The 27177-nt window shown below is 44.5% G+C and overlaps 1 protein-coding gene across 10 annotated transcripts in view; it reads right to left on the minus strand.

Annotated features, from left to right (window-relative positions):
* The window catches only part of ndst2a (N-deacetylase/N-sulfotransferase (heparan glucosaminyl) 2a), a 98507-nt gene that overhangs the window by 28798 nt on the left and 42532 nt on the right, over positions 1–27177 (minus strand). For 6 of the 10 annotated variants that reach the window (XM_066692950.1, XM_066692943.1, XM_066692949.1 and 3 more), the window contains exon 3: positions 9463–9508. The exons of 2 other annotated variants lie outside the window; for them this stretch is intronic. The gene's annotated coding sequence lies outside the window, so the exon portion shown is untranslated. Of the gene's footprint in view, positions 1–9462; positions 9509–10193; positions 10228–27177 lie in introns of all 10 variants that reach the window. 2 more of the 10 variants (XM_066692951.1, XM_066692946.1) reach the window with 1 other exon arrangement.

Consider the following 27177-nt stretch of genomic DNA (forward strand, 5'->3'; position numbering starts at 1 on the left):
GGCAACCGAGAGCAATAGCACGAGACCTCCTTAAGAGTCACACCTTTTTCTATTTCTTAATCTTTCAAAGTTGAGCCCCTGAACACAATAATGCACACACACAATCCTAATAATCATAAGGAACAGAGTACAGGAAGTTTTTTTTAATAAATATAAAACACAGCAGACTTTTAAACTACCCAGACTGCACCTGGATTACACTTCCTCACCTCTACGGTTGAGTGAACCGTAGTTGACTTCATTAGAGCCGCTCTCCGAGACAGGTCGAAACATTCCAGCCCACTTACATTAGCCAGGGCCGCGTCCAGTTCAGCCTAAACCAACACTGAGGTCAGACTGTAAGCAGCTGTAAGGGGCCCACTTTGAAAATGTTTGCATTTTTGTACAGCAGCGGAAGCCCAGTACAAAAGGAGAGGGCAGGCGGAGAGCGAGCGCAGATTGAGAAAAGTGAACGGAGAGCGAGGGAAGGAGAGTTGCGGCTGGAAACTGACGATATGTGGACATGGAGACCGACGTGAGAAGCTGGAGAGACCGTAAAAGCAAGAAAGATGGTTCGGGAAGGAAGGAGTGTGATGTTAATGGAGCTTGTATGAGACAAAGGAGTGTAATTGGTCTTGTGTGAGGTGATAATGGAGTGCTTTTGTTCCTCGATGAGGCCAATTAACCCATCTGATGAAGTAGGTTTCATTCATTAGGTATCTGCTGAATTACAGATCTTTGCATGCATCTTTGTATGTGTTTGGCATGGCAGGGCTTTGGAATGAGTAAATACCGGCTCCAGCGAAGGCACAGCCTGCTGTCTGCTCGCCGTGATGACACTCACTCAGACATGACAGCTTTATGACAATGCAGACAGCCTAAACCAGAAAACAGTGCCCAGCCTCAAATTGCAAACCCGTAGGCTAACCGTGACAGGTGTGGACGGGCAGGTTTGTCTTCGTCTCTCTATAGGAAGTGAAACATCAGCGCGAGGCTATCTGTCGAGTGACACTTCAAAGCTGGTGCTCTACGGCTCCGTTATAATGTCATAGGGCTTTCTATTTAAGCACAACCTCTATGGCACAACGGTTCCCCACAGCATTTCAACAAACAAGACAGAAATATCATCCTCCTATAACGAGCCATGCACAGCTTGTAGTGACAAATCAGCAATGCACTCTGCTTAATGTTGTTTTAACTGTGAACATCTGTCTGTCTCCAGATTTCTCAAAATAAGGTCACACGGCATGCTCGGAAATATTCAGCACTTGCTCCCAGCTTATAGAAGAAGCTATAAAACCTGAGATGGATCAGCATGATATTCAATGGGCGTCTTTGTCTAGTTTACGTGTGATGAAGACTGGAGCTACTACAGTAGGGCTGCCAGCGGGGCAGACTGGGGGTCTCTGTGGGGGCTACGTGAGAGAGAGAGAATGTGAGTGTGTGTGAGACAGAGAGAGAGTGTGTGAGAAAAAGTGTGCGAGAGAGAAAAAGAGAGCTTGTGAGACGGGGAAAGACAGGGAAAATATGCAGGTCTTTCTATTCCACCTCCAGTCTAGCACTGCAAGCCCCGGAATTGAAAGGCCACCGGGTGATGTAATGATACCGTGGATGCCAGAGCCCCCAGCAGTGATACTCTGGGGAGAGCATGTTGAGGACAGGTTGGCTAACTTAAGGGCACAGATACCTGGAAACAGCCACCCGGCGCTGTGGGAATCCACGCAACGCTATCGGCTACTCCAATGACGAAGAGGGGACCTACCTGAAGTCACTGTCACTTCACTGGCAACTCGTTTACATACCGAAATAGTTCCGCTACCTAGCCTTACTCAAAATACATAGGCAGAAACACACCGCATGTAGATATTGAGGGCTCAGTTGGCCACGGCCTAATCAGAGCTCTCAAACCTGTGCAGGACTCTGGGGGACAACCAAGCTGGCACCCCTTTTGGCCTTTCAATGAACAACCTTGACTGCAGGAAGTGAAGGGTAAGTGGGAACTTGTATTAAGGTTGAATATGGTACTTACATTTAAGACATTTACTTTGCATTTAAATGAGGTCAAGCTTTTGTTTGTTAGTGTTTGTTTGCGAACGAAGGGTGTTGACACTGGGTTCAAGGCTCCTTTGTTTACTTTACATTTCATTAACAAACAAAACCAAACCGCTCCACGTACACAGCCTTGCTATGTCGAGACGAAGACCCACCAAAGGCCCAGTTTTCCCTCTGTGCTTCCAGACGTCCAGGCTTTTATCAGAGCATGTACATCAAGACCTTTATGGTGGTTACCAGGTCCACGTTTACCAGGTTTTGACCCACTGATATTGCCTCAAGGTATGTGGTATTATAATCAAGGACTGCTTCCATAAAGAATGACCATTATTACACTCAACTCTACACCAGCGCGATTTCAAATGGAAAAAACAACAGCATTACTGCTATCAGGGTTTGGGTCAATGCCACTTTTTCTATTCCAATTCCCTTTTCCACATCCATTTCAAATTCCAATTCTAATTATTTTTGCCATTGACATAATAGGCTCTGTTGGAATTGCAATCGAACTGAAAACTAAGAAAAAGAAAATAAATAAAAAGCAAGACAGATCCCTGCATAGATTTGACTTTTTTCCCCCCTCCAATTACTTTTTTAGTATCATACACTTAGTTTAGTCACATAGCCTAAACCAAAGCCTAAAAATGCAGTGGGCGATTAGTCAAGACAAGTACAATATGGAGACCAAAGACAAATAGGCAGAAACGATTACAAACAATTACAATTACAAACATGGACAAGACACACACGCGCACGCGCACGCACCTAATGCCTCTGTTTAAAAAGTAAACCAACCTATATAGGACTGTAATCTACAGAGGCTGGGGGAGCTCCATGGCTGACTGTCTCAGGAAGGGCATTGCTGCTTCACTGGGCCAGGCTCACTACTGAAAGGCACAGCAAGAGCACGGATCCACGGGACACAGGATCGGCGAGTCAGCAAAAACCAGCAACAGAAGACAAGGGCCCGGACAGGGAACACATGGAACATGACACAACAAAGCTGGTTCCACATGACATAACTCCAGTCTGGGAGGCACATGAAGCAAGAGAGAGCAGCACAAACCTACGCAACAGCAAGTCAGTGATTAACACCAGAATAAAGACAGCACTGTGACAAGGTGCGTGGCCTAGTAAAATGTCACAATTAAAGGGATGAATTCCAGGTCTAAATGAACATTGTAACAATAAAGTCAATTAATGAATTCAAGGTCAGAAAAATCTCATTTGGTTCAGGTGAATTAAAACAGTGCAGCAAATCAAATTCCAACAGACAGGATTACTCAAATCAAAACACTCTGAACGATAAACAATATCAATCGAAACCCACTTGGGAAGCAGAGGTCACGAGTGATTCAGTAGCACTGGGTGTAAATCTGGTATGGTGATGGTAATTAGGGTGACCACTGGGGTCAGTCCGTTCCATCAGCGCTGAATGAATAGGATGTGACCTTAAAAAACATATAAAGTCACTTTTCGGCGGCAGAAAAGTCAATTCTGCAATGGTGTATAAGCCCCTGGGAATGCAACGCCAATAGGTGTAACAAAACATGGCAGAATTTGACTGTTTGTCTGTGTGTCGGTGGAAGATCTCAGCTCAGGGTAAATAAATACATAATTAAATTAAACAAACTGAGGAATTCAATCATCACACAGTATTTTGAGACAGTGTTCAGTACGACTTAAATATCAGTGAGGACAGTTGCGTCAGTGTATCCAAAGCATTCAGGATTCATCCACTATTCTTTCCCTATGCATCACAAATCAAAGCACTCGTCTCACGGTTAACATCCTTGAATTATACTCCTGTATTTTGTAATAGGTTTCTTTAAAGCCTGTTCCCGGTCTCTAATTTATACTTTACCATTCAGCACATATTCTAATGTCCTTAAACATGTTCACCATTCTACCTTTGATAGGGCCTTTAGATGCAATTTCCATTCCATTTACAGAATGAATAAACCATTTGGTACTCCTAACATATTGACAATTTGCACCTCCATAGATAACTGGTTGTGTTGAAAGCAAAGCATTTGTGGATCTGTTAAAAATAAATGACAATCAATCAGTTAGGCTGGAGTGCTTCCCAAGGTTCCTAAAATAACATTAGATATTGGACGGCCTCAGATTTTTTTTTAAGAGAAAAAAGGTTTAAAAAACACAATATTCTCTAAGTCTAGATCTGGTCTAGTTGGAGTCATTCATTCCAATAATCTCCAGATCTACCAGTCGGGGTAATAACTCCTCAGTTTCACAGATTAATTTCGTATAAGCCGATTTAACATGGATACTTTTCTCTGAAGATGTGCGATGACAACTCTTTGCTGGCAGGAAGGTATTATGGGCTACCGATCTGGCACACAAATCAGGTGCCATTCTCAAGTCATGCATGCACCCAAGAAAATCAACCGGACTGTCGACAGAATTTAATGGCAGTTTTAATCAATGCCTTCAAACTTGCTGGAAAGTGATGCAAACAGGAGCGTAGCTATGGAGAGCCATGGATTACCACAGGCAGCTGCCCATCCGTAATGCTCTTAAAGCTGCAAACAGATGTTGGGGTTGCAGGAGAGGTTGATACGCATGTGTGTGTGTGTGTGTGTGTGTATAGAGGGGTTGATCTGCACAGTAGTGAGAAACACAGCCACCTCCCTGTTCCCAGTCCCCTCACCCCTTATCTGGCGTTCCCAGTGTGCCGACAGGCTGTTCACAGTGAAGTGTCTTGTCGAGAGGTTACTGAGCTTCCACTCTAGGCTGATTGCTCCAGCTCAGCTGTGTAATTAACAGCCTGCACACAGGGGTAGAGAGGGAGAGAGACTTAGTGATGGCTGGTAGAGAGATTGGGCCGGTTCTGCTCCCTTGCAATGCTTTGATGGGTGGAAAAAAACAAAAAACTGCTCAAACCCAGGGCCATTTCTCACCAGGGTGTGAAGGTCTGCTTGAGCTTGACCCAGTGTAAATGGGCTGCTGTAGTGGGGGCTCCAGAGTCCAGACCAGGGGGTTCTAAGCTGCTGACCTCAAGGAGCGATAGAGACTTGTGATTTTCACAATCTAATCCAACTCATTTTCTCCTTTAACAAGACTATGAATCACCCAGCTGTACTATACTAAGATATATTCTTCTTTAAGCCCTTATTAATATTAACACTGATTGCTCTATCGTGTCCCAGAGGGTCCAAATCCGTCTCTCCTCAGCGTGACCCCCAACCCAGCCCACTTTATAAACCCTGACGCCTTCGTTTCCAGGACTACAGTGTTAGCGGCTTCTGGAGAGTGATGTCACACCTACGCCTCGCCTAGAGGACTGGAAGACACTAAAAGACACTGTTTCAGAGTCCTGGGATTGTGCCCCACCCAAAATTGGAGGCTGAAGACACTGGGGGACGGTCAGGAAGATTAGAGAAGCATGTTGTGTGAGACAGGGAAGAGGCAATCGGGTAGAAACGCAACCACTCAGTCAAGAGTCAATATAGAGTGAGAAGATCCATCACACAGGAGACCTGCTCTATAGTCTCTCTTTGGATTCTAATTTCACAAGTCAGGCTCGACTTTCACACTGTTACACAAACACAGTCCTAAACAGCCCCCCCCATCCCCGCTACGTAATATCACAGCACAGCACTGATGTTGCAGAACTGGGAGAATAAATTAAAAACATTTAATAAAATAAAATATGAATTCTGTTCAGCCCCCCAGGGTTCAGAACAGTGAAATACTGTAGAGAAGGAACAGAATTAATTGTCTTTATTATTAATGCAAATGTTCATCTGCCTCCCTGCTTTCTTAGTCCACTCCCAGATATCACTGCTGACAGGCCAGCCTGCACTCACAAGTTGTGTGGACTGAGCGATGGAAGGCAACAGGGGTCACAGATTCCTCATTCAGTCTTTAGGATTTACAGCTCTCTCTCTCGGCATTGGCTGGAATAACAATGTCCCGTCACAGCTGGGCAGCCAATCACAAACCCTAGCTTCTCAAAGCACCCCGTATGTGAGTGTGTGTGTTTGAAGGGTGTGTGTGTGTGTGTGTGAGAGACATTATTTTCTTTCTTCCAGCTCTCCCTTTTCCTTTCAACAAAAAAACCTCAACCACTCACCCCCCTAAAACTCTTTTAGACCAGCCCTCCCCGACACACACACAGCCATTTTTTTTTTTTATACATTTTCTTTTGTCTTTTATTTTCAAATCAAATTCAAAGCCCCCTCTCTCGTTCTCTGTCACTGCTCTCTCTGCCCTCTCCCAGCTCCTCTGGTTCTCTTAATTCATTCAAAGCACACAAAGCCAACACAGCCCCCGCAGGTGCACACCTCCCAGGCTGCAGCAAAGCCACGATGCAAACACTTACACTTTGCAGAGGAATAATCTCAAAACAAACAGTGCTACAAGTGTGCCGGCAATAGGAAAAACAATGGGGAAGAAAACAACCGAGAAGACAAACAATGATACATGATAGCGGATTATAGTGTATCATCATCATCATCATCATTATTATAAATAGGACTAGCTGCTATAACTAAAGCTACTCTTCTCTTGAGTCAACGGCTATATTCCCAGGTGAACTGTGGTAAAGGGGACTGAAAGAGTTACCCAAGCTCCTGGCACTAACCAACATTAGGTTACCGTGTCTTCTCTTCCAGTATCAACAGGACTTGCCTATCACAGGTCTCCACTTCCATGTACTGACCATGCTTTGCCCTGCATATGTTGAGATCTGCCAAGATGGGGTCTCTAGGTGCTATACCAGGCGTAGTACAAGTAGTATTTCTAGTATGGTTTAATCCACAGCCAGGTATATTCAAAAAGCACCAGTGAATTAAAAATGTACAAAAAGGAACCGTTTCTCAGTGTCAAACACAAACGGGAAGTGTGCTGTATGACATCAATCAGGGAGACCACAGGGACCAGGTAGAAAAGAAGGAGAAAAACTGGAAGAGGGAGAGACAGAGAGAGGGGGGCAGTGGTAACAAGTATTACAATGCTGATCATTTCTCTTATACTTGCTATGCAGGTTCTAACAGTTCTAAGAGAATGCATATTTCTTCCTTTGATGCAAATGTGATGGGGTGTGGTCACCTCTATCATATTTGGAGGGTGTCTATTTAATATGGCTGGGCTGTGGACTAGAATGAGCTGGATCCTGTCAATTGCACTGGAATTTCCCCTCAGACTGGCCCCACACTCCTCCTCCAGCGGCGACAGCAGCCATGTCTTACAGTAGGGACCAGGTCCCCGAGCGCCACACTCTGCCGGCCGGCCTGCCTTACTCTTCTTGGGGGGAGTTTACAAGCTTCAGTACAGTAGGTAGACCACACAGAAGTTTTTTTTTTTTTTTTGGAATACATCCAGTCCCTGCATTCAAACTCCAAAGCCTGGCCCTTTCTTTGAAACCAAACTCTGGTTAAAGAGATATTTCCTGCAACCGGGGTCTCCCAAGCGGGAAAAAGGGTTTCACTGCCCAGGGTCTCGGCAACCACACACACCTGATGATGTCTAGGCTGAACTAGACCGTTTTAAAAGCACCGGGACACTATGGAGACAGAATGGGGATTTCACAGCTGTCTTTAATCAAAAAGACATTAATGTTAAAATCTCCGCTAAATTGGGAACGCTTGCTTAATTGCCCTGCACGGCAATCCAAATAACAAATAGAGGCGGATATCATTCTCTGTAAGGCTAATTATGCATTTGTATTGTTTATTTTGTGGCTGGGTGCAGTTATTAATATGGCAAAGTCACAATTTGTCTTCTGTTAATTAAATATGAAAGCTGATGTGCGTGTTCTCTCCTGATCAAAACAGCGATCGTTCCGTCTGCTCTCAGGCAGCGAGGAGAGGATGGCTGATCAGTTTGCTACACAGGGCAATCAAGTGCTGATTCCCATTCCTGGACAAGGTGTAACACTTCATTTACACATTTGCTCACTTCATCAATATGTTTTCAGTAAAAAAAAAAAAAAAATGTTATGCACATATATAGAACTGATATCCTGGGTAAGTGCCTCTTCCAACTATTCATAACTGAATATGTCCTTGCAACACAGAGCACGTCTTGCCATTTATTACAATTTCTTTTGTTCCCTTTGAACCAGGAGAAACCCACACAGACCAAGACCTACTTTAGAAGGATGACCTGTAGCCGTAGTAATGAGGTAAGCGCGAATAAAAAAAATTCAATGTAAATCAGATACATTCAAGCTTATAACTGTCAGTGACAAATTTGAAGATGGTTCCCTAAAACAAATCCGTCTGCTCTGCTCGTGAGGAGCTTGCTTTCCCTCCCTACTAATTGCTCAGCGGAGGCAAATAAAAATAAAATATGACCATAATCAAATCACACATCTGTATACTCTTTTCTTAATGTATCTGTTAATCAGCTGGGCTCAATGCTAGAGCAGGGGAGAGAGGAGGAAAACACACACACTCTTGAAGGGTGGCCTACTGAGACATCAGAGCACCCTGCAGACCCTCGGGGTAAACAGCAGGGCTGGGGCAGATGTAGCAGTCACTGATTATGCTGACTGCAGTCACAGGGGGCGCTGTTGTTGGCTGGGGAAGCCCAGTGTATGTAAGCCAGCTCTGAGCCCAGACTACTTTCGGGGGGCTCAGTCAACTGTGAGCCACCAACATTGGTCCCAACCAGCCAATGACGTCGCCCGGATGCAAACCAGCCAATGACGTCGCCCGGATGCAAACCAGCCAATGACGTAGCCCGTCCTGAGCAGTCTGAGAAAGGCCGCACCAGCAGAGTTTTACAGGCTGGAACCCAATCCCAATCCCAATCCTGAGCCTTCTGAGAAGAGACCGCTGTAGCCGCGTTTCACAGGACGTTTGCAGTGACTTGACATTTAATCAGCAGTGTTTTTCCATTTCCCCATTCTACAAACATAGCATTTTAGGAAGAGGTGACGAAACTCATTATTGTATTGCTTAACCACTTTTCAAGAAGTCTGCGTATAACTTAGTCTTGCACTAGGAGTACAAATAGAAAAATACAAAGAAACAAAGGAATAATACAAAGAAAAAAAACAAATGTAGCCTACATGCGCTTTTTAGAAATTGGTGAATCTATGACAATTACTGGAGGTGAAATTAAAGTGTTGGAGGTCGAAGCAGAAATCAGAAGAGAAGATTAATTTGCACTACAACACGTCCTTATACTTACAGCACTCTGCTGATGTCTTTTTGTTTCTCTGCGAAGAAATAACCTGTAATCTATTTAGGCCCTTAATTATAAAACTAAGTAGTTGGTTATATGGAGAAAACTAAACTGAAAAAATCTAAAACTAAATTAAAAAAATCCCTTTGTCATAAATAAACTGCTTTCTTAAAAGTAATTTAAAAACAAAAACAAGACTTAACCAGGAAATTGCCACCCAGATTTCGCTGTCAGTGCTTCAAATAAAAATACAGTAACGAAGACCAGCGCACCAACCTTATTGCAGTGGGAAATGTCTCCGCTCCTCCTCCTCTCAGGACTCCTGTGTGGAGGACACAAAACACGAACGTTCAGGGTGTGGGGTCTCGTAGGATGGACAGCTCATTGTATTACAAAGTCACCCCTTATTGCCTAGACAGAAGACACCAATCTCTTTCTCTCCGTCTTCCTGCAACCCCCCAGGATCTCTCTGTTCCCCACTTGGCTGGTTTAAGGGGTTCTGCCCCAGGCTGGAGAAACACCCAGCCGTCCTATAGGAACGAGTGGACCGGGTGGGCTTTAAAAACCACAATACAGATGCAATCGCATAGGGAGACTGGGGAGAGGAGCGGACTGATGCACAGACCACCAGTGCAGCTCTAAACACAACCAGGGAACTTCACACTAACCCCCAAAGCACCTGGAGTCTCTCAGCTGAACTGGGAAACAAGACACCCACATTAATGTGGTTTGTCCAATGCAAAATTTTTATTCGTTTCCATAGGAGAAAAAGCATGAAAAATTAACAACAACAATAACAACAACAACCGGTTGACTCCTTCTAAAATCTACTGGGTAAACGAGCATCCCCCCATCCCATCGGTTTTTCAGGTCTTGCAGGCCGAAGGACCTCGTATGAAGGCCTACTGAGGAGGCAGAAAAAGCCACACTTCTAATTTCCCTCTATGGGCAAACACATCTGTCTGTGTCAGTGTTGACAAAAATCAAGATAAGCTGGAAATACCCACCAGAGTCAATGAAGCAGTCAGCAGCTTGTAAGATCTGAAATGAATCAAAGCATTTGGCAATAGATGTTCTAATTGGTTGCACTGTCATGGGTTTGCACCAAATGCTGTATTTGGAGGAAATTAACATGTAGCGCAGGCCTCCATTTAATGGGAGTGCTATTTCAGTGCCCTACGTGCAGCTGGCTTAGTGTGTGTGTGAGTGCGTGTGTACGGCCGTGAGAAAAGGAAGTTTGAAAAATGGAACAAGAAGTCTGTCGAGTTGTTGAAAGCAGGGTTCTCTTTCTTTCAAATTTAGAATAACCAAAAAGCGAATCTATTAAAATGACAGACAGAAGAACGGAGAGATCTCAACCCACATTTATACTGCCATCCACTTCTTCATACAGAACAAGTGCAAAACACAGGTTACTATAGCCCTCGCAACACACCACAGAACTGGGTAAAGTGGAGGAGCCCTGGGCCCTAATGTCTCTCACATCCCAGACTGGAACCAGCGCTGCCAGGACTACCAGGCCCAACCCACACCCCAAGGAGAGGTTTTTTACAGGTTTAGCCAAAGCCTAGTCTTAAGGAGTTGAAAGGCTGTGGCCCTGGGACTTGGTAGAAGTCACAAGCTTCAAAAATAAATGTCAACCAAAAAGACAAAACACCAGGTGATTCAAAGCAGAAAGCCCCAGCAATCTGCACTCAAAGCCTTGGTGTTTGCATTGAACACGCAACAAAACTTCTTGGCACTGCTGTGCATAGGCAAGGCTTTTCAGAGACTGTTGTTGTTCTTAAACACCCCCCTAGTCGGGCTTCGAAATGAACAGAGCTCAGGGCCCCAAGCAGTGAGCAAGCCATCACCACCGGGGTCATGCGTGGTGTCGAGGACTTCAGCGCCTCCCACACACTGGAAGGCTCCGCATGCTGTCAGTGTCTCTCTCTGCAAGCTCCACTCCAGCGCACAGTAGCAATCCTAATATTGACACTGTGCTCAAACAAACCAGGAGCGCAAACACTGGCACTTCACCAGAATCAACTGCTGCCCCCTTACTCTCCCCCGCCCCCTGCCTCTCAGTCTCTGTCATGCTCCACCCACACACCGCACACCCCTGTAGCCTGGCACGAACCACAGCTCTCTCCCGACAGCCCAGGAAATCTTTGCACATGAGAATTTGGCCAAAAAACACAACTTCTCCATCTCTATCTTTCACCTCTTTCTTTAGGTGCTTTTACACATTGCCCTTATGGCTGGCAAACACCATTCACTTACTAATTTGCAGTGGTTAAATCGCCAGCAAGTGAAGGCATGTTTCACAGATATTCCCACTTCAGCATGATCCGAGTGAAAACGAGAGCAGGATAATTGTTCCTGTGAGTATTGTGGGGTAGATAATGTGTCAAGAGTCTTACGTATGAAGTATAGTGGTGCTGATCAGACCATCAGTGGCACCACAAAAGTATTTTATTGGTGTTCTAAAAGCAGCCTCGCACAGCACTTTATGAACAGTGAAGAAAGTGACAAAATACATCTATACATAGATTAAACAACGAGCTTCCACTTTACAAACAGGGGTGCAATTTAAAATATTAGGAATTGAGAATTATTTCATTATATACAAGAAAAACACATGCACTTCCTCCAAGTTCTGATGTTAATCACATGTATGGCTCACTGTTAAGGATAGGGTTACAGACTAGGGTTGGGGTTACAGGTCTCATACCTGTGATACAGGAAATGCATGAGGTATTCATCGGTCATTGCTGCAGTATTCATACGTGAATTTGTAAGCAACTTATTAGTGAAGTGTTATCCTACATAGTCTTACTGAAACCCCAGCAAACAAGAACCTCCCTAAAGAATCTCTTGTTCAAAAGCCTCCTCAGAACTCCCATTCACACGGTATTAGCAAAAGCAGAAGCTACTCCCATATCATAACTATTGACTTTACATTACTACACTATTGTACTTGTTCGACTCCATTTACTGTACTCATACATTTCTGCCACGCATTATTCATTCTGTTTATAATGCATTGTATTTTCTGGTAGAAAGGCATCAGATCATAATAAAAGACCAGGAACAAAACAAAAATGTACCCTGCCTTTACATTGGTCAGATTGCCCACATTGATGCTTGTACTATATGCTTGACAGACTCACAACACTGCTTCTGTCTTCACCATTTAACTGTAGGAACTTTACCGATATCCACCACAACAGAGAAACAATCAGAGTAGGTTGACATAGCCTGGATATCAGCAGCTGTTCCAGACGTATAGACCTGTCAGAACAGCCGTGACAGTTAGCACCATATCTGCAAATTACCTCACCAAGCGGTGGCACACAGGAAGACAAACGAGCAGCAACACCAGCCACTAACAAAACAAATGCCTGTGTATTATTAAATGAAGACATCAGCCATTGTGAGACAGTACATGGCGAGCCAGCTGCAGAAATGATCAATTCAATATATATTTTTTAAAAGCTTTCTGGGATATATACTGGTTTCGAACTGGACATACAAGAGCTGTGTGGGGAAGTAAAGAGAATGCTCTCCTATAGTTAAGGTGAATTACAGATCGCAGTCTGACAACGTAAGCATTTACATGCCAGTTAAACGTGCCAGCTTTCAGTGAAGACTTTAAATTGATACGGCTGCATTACCACTGCAGTGTTACATACAAGCCCTCACCATTTGTCCAGATGGTCGACTTTTTCGGGGGGCCGCTTTGCTATTCAAAGCCTGACGTTGTCATGTGGGATACAGTGATGGAATGCGCTTTGAGCAACACTATTAAAACATTATTACAGAACCACGCGAAGCAAAGCTGCGCTACACAAACGCACTCGGACACAAGAGAAAACGGGGGAAAAAAATCTCTTAATATACTGTACTGGTATTGTTAAGGTTTTATTCCATGTTATAAAATATAATTAGTGTGGAAGCAGGCCCCACTGAAAGCATGTCACGCCAGTTTCCCCCGTTTTACTCTGAGAGCAGTATGGCAATCCCAGCTGGGACTAGTCTAGGTTACAATTATGGCAGTTCAGTTGTATCAAATTTAAATATGGCATGACTGACCCTCGCATGCAAACCCCACCATAGAGAAGCTCTGAACAGCAAAGTCATAAGTGCTGACTGGGTTGAAAGCAGGGTCAAGTTTGTGAGAAGTTCCCTTGGCCTCTGGATTAAGAGTATTTGGAAGCTGAAAGCAAACAGTTATGATTTAAAAAAAAAAAGCCAACTCTCGAATAAAACAAAAAAATGACCACAAGCACTTGGTTTTGTACAGCCAACCTAATGAGCCAAAAAATATAGAACTTTCAATGATCATGTTTTATTTAAGAACCCTTTTCCACGGACACAAATTGCCAACCACAAATAATAACGCGAGGGTGGTGGTGGTGATAGTGGGGGGTTGACTTGCATCAGCATACTTATTAGAAAGAAAAATAAATATCTCCAATTAAATCACGGATTTGCCAGGCTTTACAGGAGAGAGGTCTGGAAATAACGTCTGGAAGATAGATTCGGCAGCGGGATGTAGGAGATGGAAACTCTAACGACACTGTACGAACACAGCCCCTTGACTTGCCAGCCACAGAGCAACAGGAGGGATGGGATTTGTGGGCGTCTACAACACATTTTGAACATCCCCTGATGCTCGTGGAAGGCGCTGGCTGTGCTATAAGTGCCCCCCAACTGCAGCTAGGACTCTCGCACGTGCGCGATGGGTGGCACAAAACACTGCCGGCAAAGCCAATTATTTGTAGTCGGTTCTGAAATCACTGCAGTTCAGGCGCAGTTCTTTGGCTCTCATCTTCCAAGTTGGATCTGCCTGACGGAGGGATTTCGGCTGAATCCTTGCGACTCAGTCACATCTGCTGTGCGTCTCTGACACGCTGCCTGCACTGCTCGCCCGGCGTTCCACGTCACAGTTCTGCAGCCAATTTGCCTGCCAACAGATGCTCAATACTAGACATACCCACCCTTAAAATAACAATTAAAACACAACAACAACAACAGAGGAATCATTGGCCTGAACACCTCAGTGTGAACACCCCTACTACACACCAGCCAGCAGTTCCAAAGCATGGCGAAAGATCCCAAGTAATTGAGAGCACAATGTCACCATGCTGGGAAGAAGGGAGGGGGAGGGGAGAATAATTTGTGGTGTTTATCCATTAGGGAAGTCGGCACATGATATACAGCATATTTGGGCCATCCCATTGTGCAGCTGTGTCTTAGACTTAGCAGGCACTTTTAAAAATCTATTGAAGTTTGGGAAGCTTCTACGTCAAAGACCGAGCATCCAGACACCGCTGGCTTACTATTAATTTATCCACAGAGAGAGAGAGAGAGAGAGAGAGAGGAGAGAGAGAAAAGCAATAACAGAAATACCCTTTAAAGAGCCCGGCATCTGTGACATTTTATTAGCAGGGCTCTGTATCCAATCTACTGCAGCCCTGTTTTTAGAACAAGACCGAGGATATAAACAGAAAAGAGCTGTCACTCATTCTACCGTGGCAAGGGCCTAGACAGAGATCTTAATTACAGCGCTCTGGCAATGTGACACAGAGAGAGAGAGAGAGAGGAGGGAGAAAAAAAAAAAAAAATTGGTAGACAGGAGGAGAGGGATGGCAGGTTAGACAAATGAGGGCAAGGCTAGACTAAATGAGAACAGAGGAAAGGGAACGCAACCCAGAAAGAAGGGAGGAGGAGGGAGGCAGGTTAGAAGCAACAGAAGGCAAAAGGTAAAGATGAGAGAGAGAGAGAGAGGGGAGGAAGAAAGAAAGAGAAAGCAAGCTCAGAGGTCTACAGTAAGCTTTCAGAGCAAGAAACAAAGAGGGCAAGGAGGCCAGCTTTTCTGTCTTTAACTCCAATGCCATACAACAGTGGCAGTGAGTCTCACACACTGACCCCAATTAAAGTACGAAATATCACCTTTCAGACAACTCTTGACTGCAGCTGTGAGCCGGCATGACAAGGAGAAAGGGAAAATCGGGGCGAGAACGAGTCGAGGCTGTGGCCCCGGCCTCCATTTTATCCACGGCGCTCGTCTCCAGCTTCTCGCTTCATGCGCGAGATGCTAATTGCTTTCCTGACCTCAAAAACATGTTTCTTCTGAAAGCACATGGACTGCCACAGCAAAGGGCCAGAGCCTTTTAAAGCCAGCTCCTTGTTATGAGAGGAGAGAGAGAGAGAGAGAGAGAGAGAGAGAGAGAGAGAGAGAAGGGAGGGGGCTTGGAAACCTTGCAAGCTGGCTTATTAATAATGGAGAAGTGAAATGGCATGCAAGAGATTAAAAAAAAAAAAGAGAGAAAAAAGCCGATAGCACCGATGCTCAGAAATCGTCTGTGATCCAAACTAGAAGCGCCACTCTGACAATGACCTGTGAATAAACTGGTCAGAGACAGCCGGCTCTATTCACGGTCCGTGGCACCTTCATTTCACAATCTGTCTTCTCCCTGCATTCTCAGCGGCCAGATATATGGGCCACTTAGTTAAGAATGAAGTACCGCATATACCCACATTTACAACTTTTATAAATAAACAATAAAGACGAGCGCAGGAGCAGGAGTCGCCACTTTTTCTTTCCTTTAAGGAGGACATTAACTTTGGGAGAAAGGATATTTCACTTGCAAACCATTTCCAATTACCGGCATAAAAACGTCAGCGTTCTGCGACTCGGACAGATAAACAAGTGTAATTATCTAGGAGGAGGAGGACAGAGGGAAAAAATAAGCTATAGAGAAAAGCTACAATGTACTGGTAATCCACCCTGAATTTGTTGCATTATAGTTATAGACTCAGTCAAGCAGATAAATGTTTGTGGAATTACAGCCCGGTGTGAAGGCCATGGAGGAGAATGAAGACTTTTATTGTCTGGTCGAGTGAAACAGTTTCAGTGTCCACTGTGATCAGGATGAGCATTATTATTATTAGATTTATTATTAGATGCGCTTGCCATCTTTGTCCCAGCCGGATTACATTCAAAAAAGAGCTATGAAAAAGATAGAGGGAAATGTTTAGATATTACACGGTCCAACACATAAAATACAATAGAGTGAATTACAAAAGGAACAAAATACAGTAGCCGCTGAATAAATCATGGAACAAAATAGCAAGCGAACAAAGGATTCTCGGAAATAGTCCGTCTTAACAGGCTCTTGGTATCGTTTCTGAAGTGGATGTTGATTCCACCGTGTATCCCAATTAAAGCTCAGAATCAAGAGAAAACAAGTCTTTTCTAGTTTCTGCTGGGATTACGGAGAGAAAATCAAACGATCAAAAACTGAAGAAGCATTGCTTCCCAGGCCTGGGTAAACCGTCAGTTTATTTGCTCGGAATATCGCACCACTTTTCCCGATAGCAACAGCACAAATGGGCAGTGGGGGAAAAGGTCCTTAGTTACATGAGTGACCTCTGACCCCCAGACACATTCATCACTGCTGCTCTCACTGGCTGCACTTTGACCTTTCACCCCTTTCATGAACTTGCCTGGGAACTCATTGCTTCCCCGCGCAGCCCTGGAGCCGCAGACAGCAGGACAGCCTGGAATTTTCCACCATTTCTCATTTGTTTTCCACATCTAACACTGACATTATACACTGTTGCCAATTCACTCACTCGTCCATTACCTCCGACTAACGCTTCTAGATGGCATTGCGCTGCAGGAAAGAAAAAAAAAAGAAAAAGAAAAAAACAGGGCAATTCACTGAAAACTGCTCTGGCTTTTAAAGACAATACAATTGCCGAGTTGACTTGATTTGTGTAATTTATAGGTTGTGTTTTTTTTTTTTTATATCGTGTTCATATGAGAAGCTAAAATGCAACTGAAGTGGTTCAGTCAGTCAGCAAACCTTAAGAAAGGTTTATTTTATCTCTTTGGTTTGAAGACACTCTCTGGTTTCAAATTCAGCTCACTCTAGGGAGAAGAAAAACTGAGGAAAAAAAAAAAAGGAGACCAACTACTTCCAAAAGAAAGACTTTTCTTTTAAGAACCGTCGCTTTAAAGATTGTCCATAAGAGATGCGTTTGTTCCGAGCAGCAGAGAATGGAATGCATCGATCTGGGATGCGTTTGTATGTATGTGTTTATTTATTTATCTATCTATTTATACAAGTTCACTTTCTCTAAAATAGCTCAATTTCACAGCACAATCGTTTGTGCACACAGTCCGGGCTTTCGCACACCATTGTTAAGGAGTTTCAAGTGCAATTGCAGGCAATCAATTCCTCTGGGAGCTCGGGCATTCCAGTAAGAAGCAGGCCTTTGCAGCAAAACAAATGAAAAAAACTCAGCCCATAAAGAGAGGTGTGCATTTTGTGCATTAGTTATTCCCATCCTACACCTGTCAGTGCAGTGACTGTCCTGTCCCGTGGAGGGCACACATACACAGGTTGGGGTAAGGTTAGAGTAATATATCTGCAAAACAGAAGATTTATATCTACGTTTTGTTGAGCACTGAGTGCTAGGCAGGGTGGAAGCCTAAAGAGCTGGGATTTTGAAACCGACAGACATAGAAGCTGTTTATGGGATACATTTCAGCGATTCTAGCAATCCTGAATTTCGTCCGCATAATTTACAATGGCCCTCGCCCCGTCTGGAATCTAAAAGTGCAGACCAGACCTAAGCAAAGAGGCTGACAAACTCTGACAAAAGATCTGTGATAAATATGGATGCAGTTTAAGGAACAATATTTGTTCAGCTAAATGAATTGCAGAATAATACAGTTTCCTGTGGTCTAGGCTGTTTGAAGCCAAATATTGGATTGGATTACAAACCTTCGGCTTCCGTTGCCACTGGACTGCAGAAGCAAAACCTCCTCACCCCCCTGATCCACGTTTCCCTCTCCTGCAGTATCACAGGGGCTCCGACACTGTAGATCTGAGCAGGGCTGTTATTTTTACCCCCCTACCCACACAAAAAGGGCACAGTTCAACATCGCAGCCTTGCAGATTCCTACCACCAAGGAAAATACAGGTTTGTCATTACACTGTAGCAGCGAACTACACGGCAGCAGTCCCTCTTCACTCGCACATGCTACTGGCAACGTTGCGCTATCAATCACGCCACCCTCGTCCCACTACCCGAGCCCCCTTCTCTCCCTCTTCCCCGTCTCTGCTCTGTTAAACTAATGGACTGAAACAGGAGCACCGTCCCTGTTAGATAAGAGGTCATTTGCAGGAAAGGCGAAACAAGGAGAGAAGGGAACACAGTGAGACAGAGCGAGAGAGAGAACAAGAATGATGGAGCAAGAACTAGAGAGAAATGTAGAACAAGAGAGCTGCTGAGCATTTCCCAGCACATTTGTTTTTCAGAGAGAGAAAGGGCCACTCAGGTCAGAACGGGGAAACTGACACCGGCTGAAGAATGGCTACGAAACATGCCAGGTTAGTATATCCGACCACCAGGGCAGAGGAGAACTGAACAAAATGGTCAATCCGGTGTCTGATAAACTCCCACTGCTCTGCCCGTATGAACCTGATCAGACACACGTGTATAACACCTAACTGGACAATGAGGAGAGCTGTCCGCACACCCCATAACACACAACCATAAGACACATAAATTACTTAAGATGATGTGAGGGATGGGTGGGATTGGGAGCCTTGTGTACTGCCCTCAAAGAGCCTTTTCCTCAGTCAATTAGCACTTCTCAAGGGGGACTGGCACGAGTGTTGTAATATGTAATCAGAACAGATCATTTCACTCCGTACCCCCCCCCCCAACCTAATGCGAGACGGTTTGAATGTCTGTTTTAATTTTCTTTGTTCTCCTGGCGAGCGAGACGCAAACGTGACCCTCGCCGAGTTACTGGAGGACGGCACGCCGGCCGGCAAGATGCACAAGATGGGAATTCATCTGCTGCCGTAATCTCTGAGTTTATCAGAGCGGACAGATAGTGCTCACAGGAGATGCATACATACATACAAATCATATTAAAATGATATACACCCTCACCCCATCTCACCTCCTTAATAAAATACCAGTCAGATTTTCCCTATTGTTCTTCAAGTGGTATCACTACGCATGGTCAATAAACCCACTTCTTTCAGAGCAATTATCGATATAGCAGCCTGGCTTCAGTTACACGTGTTTGTTGCTGCTGTCAGAGGGCAGGATCTCACAGTACTGCCGTCTCCGAAGACAGGCGACCCAGCGGGAGCGTTTTAGTTGATCAGAGGGAGAGGAGACGGGGGGGGAGCCAGGAGTCTTAGGATGCATGATGACGGTGCGGCTCACCCGGCGAGACAGGCAGACAGTCCTGCGGGGGTTCCCAGGCCCTCACACAGGCGAAGCACGCAGGCCGGAGGGACCCGTCTCCCCAGCCCGAGATGAAGATGTGTTTGACACGGCGGTTGTCACTGACAGAGCTCTATCTGCCTGGCTGTGTCACAGGCACACAGATCTCACAAGGAGATAGCGGGAGATAGTCAGGCTCGGCAGACGAGCACACTTCACAAGATTGTCAGCCGCAGTGGAAATGTGAGATTGTTCGTTCTCTGATGGTTAAAGGGGGGGGGGGGGGGGCACAGATGAAGCAGGTCCCCATGTCTTTGAGTCTGACCTTCATTCGCCGTCCGCTGCAAGTCCTCGGAAGGAACTCCATTTAACTTTTTGCAGCGGCAGATCACAACCGTGGAGAGGAACGGAGGACAGCAGAAACCAGTTTGTTCGTTTTTTTTCTGTATGAGAACATGCACAGATTGAATATTCAAGGACAGCAAAACACAAAGCAGAAAAGAGAGCACACCTCACAATCAAAATCTGTGGAAGCTGCACCTTGTGCCTCACCTCAGGGGCCCAACACGCACGGGAGGAATGAGATTTGGGACGGGGGGGATTAAGCACTGATGGGGGAATCTGGAGCATTGGTCTGTTTTTGAGGAGAGCTAATTTTCCCAGATCACCACACAGGAACCACGACAGGATTTTCTGAAAGACATTCACCACTCAGATTTGTTTTGCAAAACAGGCAGTATAAGCAGAGAAATTGTTTTCTGTTAGATTAGTAACTGAATATAAAGATCTCTCCTCAATGTGTAATTCAGCCTGTGGTGAAAAGAAAGAGAAAAAAGGGGGGGTGGACCAGTCTATTCTGGTAGCTTCAAGACATTTAAAAAATATTAAAAATAAAGAGACTGGAGTAATGGGAGTTATCCAAATGCCACGGACTTAACTCGCATACAAGGTCTGCAAGAAAAAAAAAAAAAACACTCGTTTTCAAATCGGTGTCAGGGAGGTATAATTATTAAACCCACAGCAGAACCCTCTGTGACTTAAATTGCTATGCACAGAGAGTCCATGGTGTCTGGCTCCCCAAGGGCTTTTCTTTCGATCCCAGTGTTCGGATACCGTACCGCTGCTGTCTGACAGATGATCTCATTAGAGAGCTAATTGGATTTTAATTAAAGACAGACCGCCAGGGAGCAAACTGGACTGGGCTTTTCCCATCCCCAACGCCTCTCCTTTAAAGACACACAGTCCACCAGAGCGCCCAATCACCTCGGGGAGCAGTATATATCAATCTGGGCACGCACTCTGAGCTCCCATCACCCCAGTGGGAGAGAGACAGAGACAGATTGGAAGTTTTTGTGCTGGCTTTTGTTGTTGCTAAAGATACAATCGATTTCCCTCGAAGCCAGAGGGTGTCTGGTAAGAAATATATAATAAAATAATAATAATAATAATAATACAGTGAAGGAAAAAAGTATTTGATCCCCTGCTGATTTTGTACGTTTGCCCACTGACAAAGAAATGATCAGTCTATAATTTTAATGGTAGGTGTATTTTAACAGTGAGAGACAGAATAATAACAAACAAATCCAGAAAAACGGTAAGCTGGGTGGTAGTTGAAACATGTTGGAATCAGGAGTCATTGTTTAGTACATGAAATCCCCAATTGAGGTTTCTTCCTCATCAAAGAGGAAACCTTTACCAAGCCAAGGTAAAACATGAATGCGGAGTATTGTCTAGAAAAGAAGGCCATGGCACAAACAAGGATTTCTTCACATCTATCATGTCACTATAACAAGTTGCGAGAAATGTACTGGAGCCTTTTGCACTTCAAGGCCATCTACTCGGACAACTCTCTCATTGCTGAAGCAGCCGTACGGAATTTCTGGGAGCAGGCTTACGTGTGAGGCAGTGTTAGTGCAAGCCGATCTGAAAAGATCTCTTCAAACAGGCCAGTGTGGGCCATTGACGCGAAGAAAGAAAAAAACATCAACAAATCCAAGGCAGGGCTTGAGGGCCTGTTGGTGGGAATCCTTCTCCCAAAAGAGATCGTCGGCTAGCCTGACGTTTGATCTCCCCGGTTGCTGCTCTGCTCTGTTGTCACGTCCCTTATTGATCGGGTGAGGCGCCCACCCGCACTGAGAGCTCGGCCCATCTCAATCCGCCGCACGCTCCCCCACCCACTCGACTGATTGAACCCCCTGCCGGCGGAGGCTGCTGGAGGAATTCATCAGCACCATTAAAAGCCTCTGCCCTCCCCACGGAGATCCCCAAAAATCACAGCTTAATGGCCGAGAACGGGGATGACTAATACAGCAATGGAGCTCGTCTGCAGCCAGTAAATGATTGTGCTTTATCGTGATTAATCTGGCCCACTCCGTATTGCCTTCTAACAAGAATATGGCAACAGAGCGCTACAGCACATCTGAGGACTTCCCAGAATGCTTTGCACTGCATCCCCACTGCCGTCACACGCCCCTTAGGAAGTTCTGGCAAAGGACTTTAACCTAAACTTTCTCCCTTGAAGCTGTGCATGTTTCTCAGTTCTCCTTCCTTCTTAAAAGTTTATACCCAGTAGTTGCAAAAGTTGATTTAATGGACTTTAATGGAATTTCAAACTCTAGAATCGATGATGGAAGGGTCAACTGCAGAGGTCAAGGGCTCTTTGCCTTCACAACCCTAGAATTAAATAACAAATCTACCAGACTGGTCATTTATTAAGATGTTGCTCACAAACCAAAGTGGTGAAGAGAGGGACACTCCGGGGAAGGCTGCGTTCTCTGAATACCAGGCTTTGGCCCTTGCTCTCCATATGCGCTTATCCACTCCAACCCGGCTTGTTAATCTAGGCTTTAACAAGGGCTCTGATACAGGCCAAGAAAACCTTTGCTCCCACATAGATAAGAGTCCTATTAAAATCTCCTCCATCACAGCTCTGACCTTTTTCCACGATGTTCCAAGGCTCTGGTCCCCTGGGAAAAGGCTTGGAGAGAATAGACTGAGGGAAGGTGGGAGAACATGCTTGCGATAAAAGTATTAAAGAATAAAAAAAACGATAAGGAAGGTAAAAGACTGCCACTTAAACCCTGACACTGAGCTGCAATTCAGACACTCAATCACTCTCAGAGATTCGGTAATGCATCACCCTGGAGTGCGGCCAAATCACACAGCCTGAGAGAGGGTCTGAACCCCCAAAAACCACAGCCACTCCAGTAAACCACCTTCACTCAAGCAGTTCAACACTAATGGCACCTGCCTAGTAATGGGGACAACACGGCAGCCAGGACTCACTGTCCTACAGCGGAGCAAAATCATACCTGGAGAATTTTCTCACTGGGTAATATATAATCAAGCACTGGGAATGGAGTAACCTTTTCCGAGCCCAGCTGTATTTAGAGAAAGTGGCGCTTTCCTCACCGGCTTAATGGGAAGAGCACAGCCAGAGACGGACAGAAGGCGGGGAAGGAGAATGGAGAGCACTTTTTCCCTTTGTCAGCCTGGCCAAACACAGACATGGAGAATAAAACATAAGGGTTTATGAAAATGTATAAACGAGAAGAGGCCGGTCAGCCCCACTACCTCACACGCTTATTAACTAGAAAATCTGGGATGGACGTTTCTCGAAAAAGATGCCAGGGAATCAACTTTAAGAACATGGCTGAGGAAGTTCCTGCCACCCTTCACTTAAGAAACACATTTTATTTTCCATCCATTCATGTCTTTGTGCCCGGTTGGCAAAGTTGCTAAGGTATTTAAATCATGAGTCAGGGTAGTAGGTTTGTTAATTAGTTAGTTATTGTAACATACGAATGGCTTATCTACTAACACACAAAATGATTGCAAAAAGGTCCCATAATTGAGCTGAAGTTGAAAGAGTGAAAATTCAAAAGATATGGGCATTGCTGGTTCTAGGCAGTAGTAAATCTTTTAAGCAACTCTGGAAGCTCAAACCTCTCGTGTGCTTGTAAATCCTGCTGTAGTCTCGCCGGTTTGTGAACACCTCTCAGGATTTCAAGTACACTGAACCTAGTCTCTTCCAGAATCAAGAGATTGAGCTCCCGTCGCCCGCTTGTGTAGCTCACACTTTAGAGGTCGGGAATGAGCCTCTCTGCGTTTGGACTCTCTCTCTCTGGGGGCAGCAACAAGCTTTTTGTAATGCGGCAACCCACACGGCACACAATGTACGACAGGAGGTCTTACAGAAAACAGCCTTGGAGAGAGCCTGGCTTTGTCTCGCTCTGCCTGCCTGAATCCCTGCTGGCTTGTGTGTGCATACACTGCGACAAATAAAACCTCTGCAATCTTATTTGTCTTAATTCGGGCATATTATGAAGGCGATATGATTTTTAGTCTAATTAGCAACCTGAAATGTACAAGAAAATGTTGCCTGAAATTAGGTTAGCAATTCTTGAATTATCTTGCTTAGATTTTAAAGGACTGGGTAACTGAAGGAAGTGTTTTTCTTCTTCTACTAGGAACAAAAACCCCTGTTAGCAAGAATCTAATTTTGAGAGGCTGATGCATGTAAGATCAGAGATGTATGGGGTGCAGAGTAGTTTGAAAACATAATTAATGACTCGATTATTTAATCCCATTAGATAATTCTTCTTAATCAATGTTGGAATTTACTGACTTCATGTACATTCAATGTACATGTTTTATATGTCCAAGACAAGTGGAGACCAGAATTAAATGACAAAAGGCGGGCAATGACAGTAACGCACCTGTGTCAACTTTAGGCCGTCAGTGTGTCAATCCCTTTCATCGCAGGGAGTGTGGGTGTGGGTCTAAACGAGCGGAGGATTTAAAGTCAAGACCGGCATAAATCAGAATAAAAACTGAATTTTAAAAAAGCAGACCCTGAGATATGACTAATCTGGGATTTAGCGGTTTGCCAGGCCGGGATGGGATGGCTGTAGTGTGGAGAGCTCTGAGCAGGTCCTTGCGTCTACCAGGCCTTCGGGGAGCGTGGGGCAGTGTAATGGGGATTACCTGCTGTCATAAATAAAAATTCAAAATTCTCTTCCCTCCCATACATTTAACATTGACTGAACAAGGATTGCAGCTTTAACTACAGATTAAAGTTAATCTGGGTTAAACCAGCAGGCTGGGGGATTTCCCTGCCTGGGCCAAGGGGTTTGTGTGTCCCAGTGCAGGGTGTGCAAGGGCTGTGCATCCCATCTGCGACCTATCAAGTACACACCAGCAATCACGTACACATGCTCACAGCATCAAAAAGTACTGCACACACACACACACCACTCTTTTGGCTTGAAATTCTACCTTTAGTCTAAATAAAAAGGTCAAGAATTCAAACCATCATATTTATACTGAGCTTTTATCACCGCAAAATTACACGTTTTATTTTTCACTTGCGTTTATATTAATAGATAAACACATTGAATGCATAAATCACATTGGCCAACCTGTATTAAAAATAACCAGAGGCTGCTAAACTATATCAGTGGAAAAAAAAGAATAGAAAAGCAACCACAATTCAAATGTCACATAAATAAGCCCTTTGATCCGGTAAATATTATCTGATTCTTGAAGAGGGTTTTAAAGGTTTTGAAACATGAATGACGCCTGCAGGCACAGTTGTTGACGACAGTGTAGGTATGCTACTTGATGATAAAGCATCACAATGTGCTGCCTCTTCCAACTTCAAGCCTCTTTTGAGGTGCGTTTTTCTCTTATACTCTTATCGACTTCTCACAAGTTAACCTCCTTGGATGAGAAGTTTGCTCACAAACAATGCAGCACGAATTGAGTGTCAGGAGTGTGGGCTTTTTGTTTGGCGGGGGGACCAAGTTAAGGAGCAGCCGTTAGAAGACTCTGTACTGATGAATCAGAACTTTGTGGGAAGAAATAAAAAAAGAAAAATAGACTCATCTGGAAAGAGAGAGAAGGAACTGGATTTGCATAAGGGGGATAAACCCAGATGATATAGGAACATATAGGAACTGATTCACTCCAATTTAAACTACTAAAAAAGCAACCATGAATAGCAGAAGAATGTCTTGGTTTCGTAAGCAGTCAACTAAGTACAGTTTTGACTTCTCAAAACACATTTAATTTTTATAGTTGAAAGCAAAAAAAAAAAGTGTATTCTTTCACTAAGTTGATTTCTTAAAGATACTGTCCTTCAAATCCCATCCCAGATGGTCTCTAGTCTGAAACACCTGCTGCAGCTGATTATTTTTAAATCGTATAAACCCTCTGTGCACATGAGAAGTAGTTTTTTTATTTTCCTTTTCAATTGAATAGAGAAAGACAGAAAATCAGACAGGGGAAGGCAGCTCCATCTCAGAGTACAATCAAGTAATCAACACCCTCTTAAGCAATGCATCTTGGGACATACCTCGGAGAGCACTAACAGAAGCAAGCCGTTTCAAAATACACCTAAAAGAGGCAGGCGAGAACGAACTAGAACATACGTTTTACTACTCATATCTTAATCCACGTTGAGGACCTTTTGTGGCACCAGTAATCAGTACAGCCCTATTGGTCTGTGCCTCAGGCTACAACTACACCCCTCATCCTCCTCTCTCTCCATCCACTCACACAGCTTTATTCTCACCCTCTCTGCATCTGTTGAGCCAATGTGCCTCTCTCTAGCCTTCTTGCTTTCAGCCTTTTTCAGTCTTTCGCTTCCCACACCTTTCCCCTCTGTCCTGGCTTCCTCACAATTTATTGTTGAAGTCTCCATCCTCGTCTTTGCCACTTCCTTCGGAGCTGCTCCTTTCCCCTTTATGTGCCAGAGAAGAGTACGGCACGCTATATCACCATCACACAAACTGCCCTCGTGTCCGGCTATAAATTACACACACAAGCTTCTCAGACATTTTTGAAGATGGTCGAAGCTAGGTCCTCTTATGCTTCACATTGCAATGCTTCCTTTGGGAGGGCATAATTCTGAATGATGGCTTTGTTTATCACTTTTTTTTTTTATGATGCTCCAAAAGTCTAACGCTGAACTGACTTCTTTTGATGTATATTTCAATCCATTTAATATCTTATTGTTCAGAGCCTTGACATGCTATTCTTGGGAGGTGTTGTATAAATGAAAGCACTTAGCGACTGAAGAACTTGAGCACAGTACAGCATCTTTTATGTGGACTGCTATTGATCAATACCTTTGGGCATAATAGACTTCAATTAAGCTAAATCTGATCCTTTGAGCCCAGCATGCCACCAAACACATGCTATAGTGAATACTACGAGTTTCCCTTTGGAGAAGTCGTATCGAGAGAGGAGATACAGAAGTTGGGCTTTATGCAGTCTTCTGTTTGCATTCAGACACAGAGCATTCAGAGTACAGTGCACCTATCAAAGTACTTCAGCCAAGTGTACTCACAGAGGACATGCCAACTTCAGAGCCCATGTCTGTCCATTAAATACATTCTTTTGCATTTAATTTGGATTGAAGAAAAAGTGCGTCAAACTCATTCAAACTCACCGTACAGATGCAGCCTTCTCCGTGTCCCTCCTCCTGCTGTTCAGCACAGATTTCTGGAGCCACATTGGGGGGTATATAGTAGGATCTAGATCTCGTTAGCAGTGCTGCCCACCCCTCCGACCACCTCCTCTTCGCCAGGTCATTAGGGATCAGCAACAGCTGCTTCGTTGGCCCCGCGGCAGCCTGCCAATCTTAATCACATTTGGCGGAGAGGAAAGCCGATACCCTCTCATAGGCCTGCCAACGATAATGCCGTATTGATCCTCGCCCCTCTGATGCAATCACTAAACATCCAA

The sequence above is a fragment of the Amia ocellicauda genome, chromosome 20, assembly GCF_036373705.1.
Source record: "Amia ocellicauda isolate fAmiCal2 chromosome 20, fAmiCal2.hap1, whole genome shotgun sequence".
Taxonomy (NCBI): domain Eukaryota; kingdom Metazoa; phylum Chordata; class Actinopteri; order Amiiformes; family Amiidae; genus Amia; species Amia ocellicauda.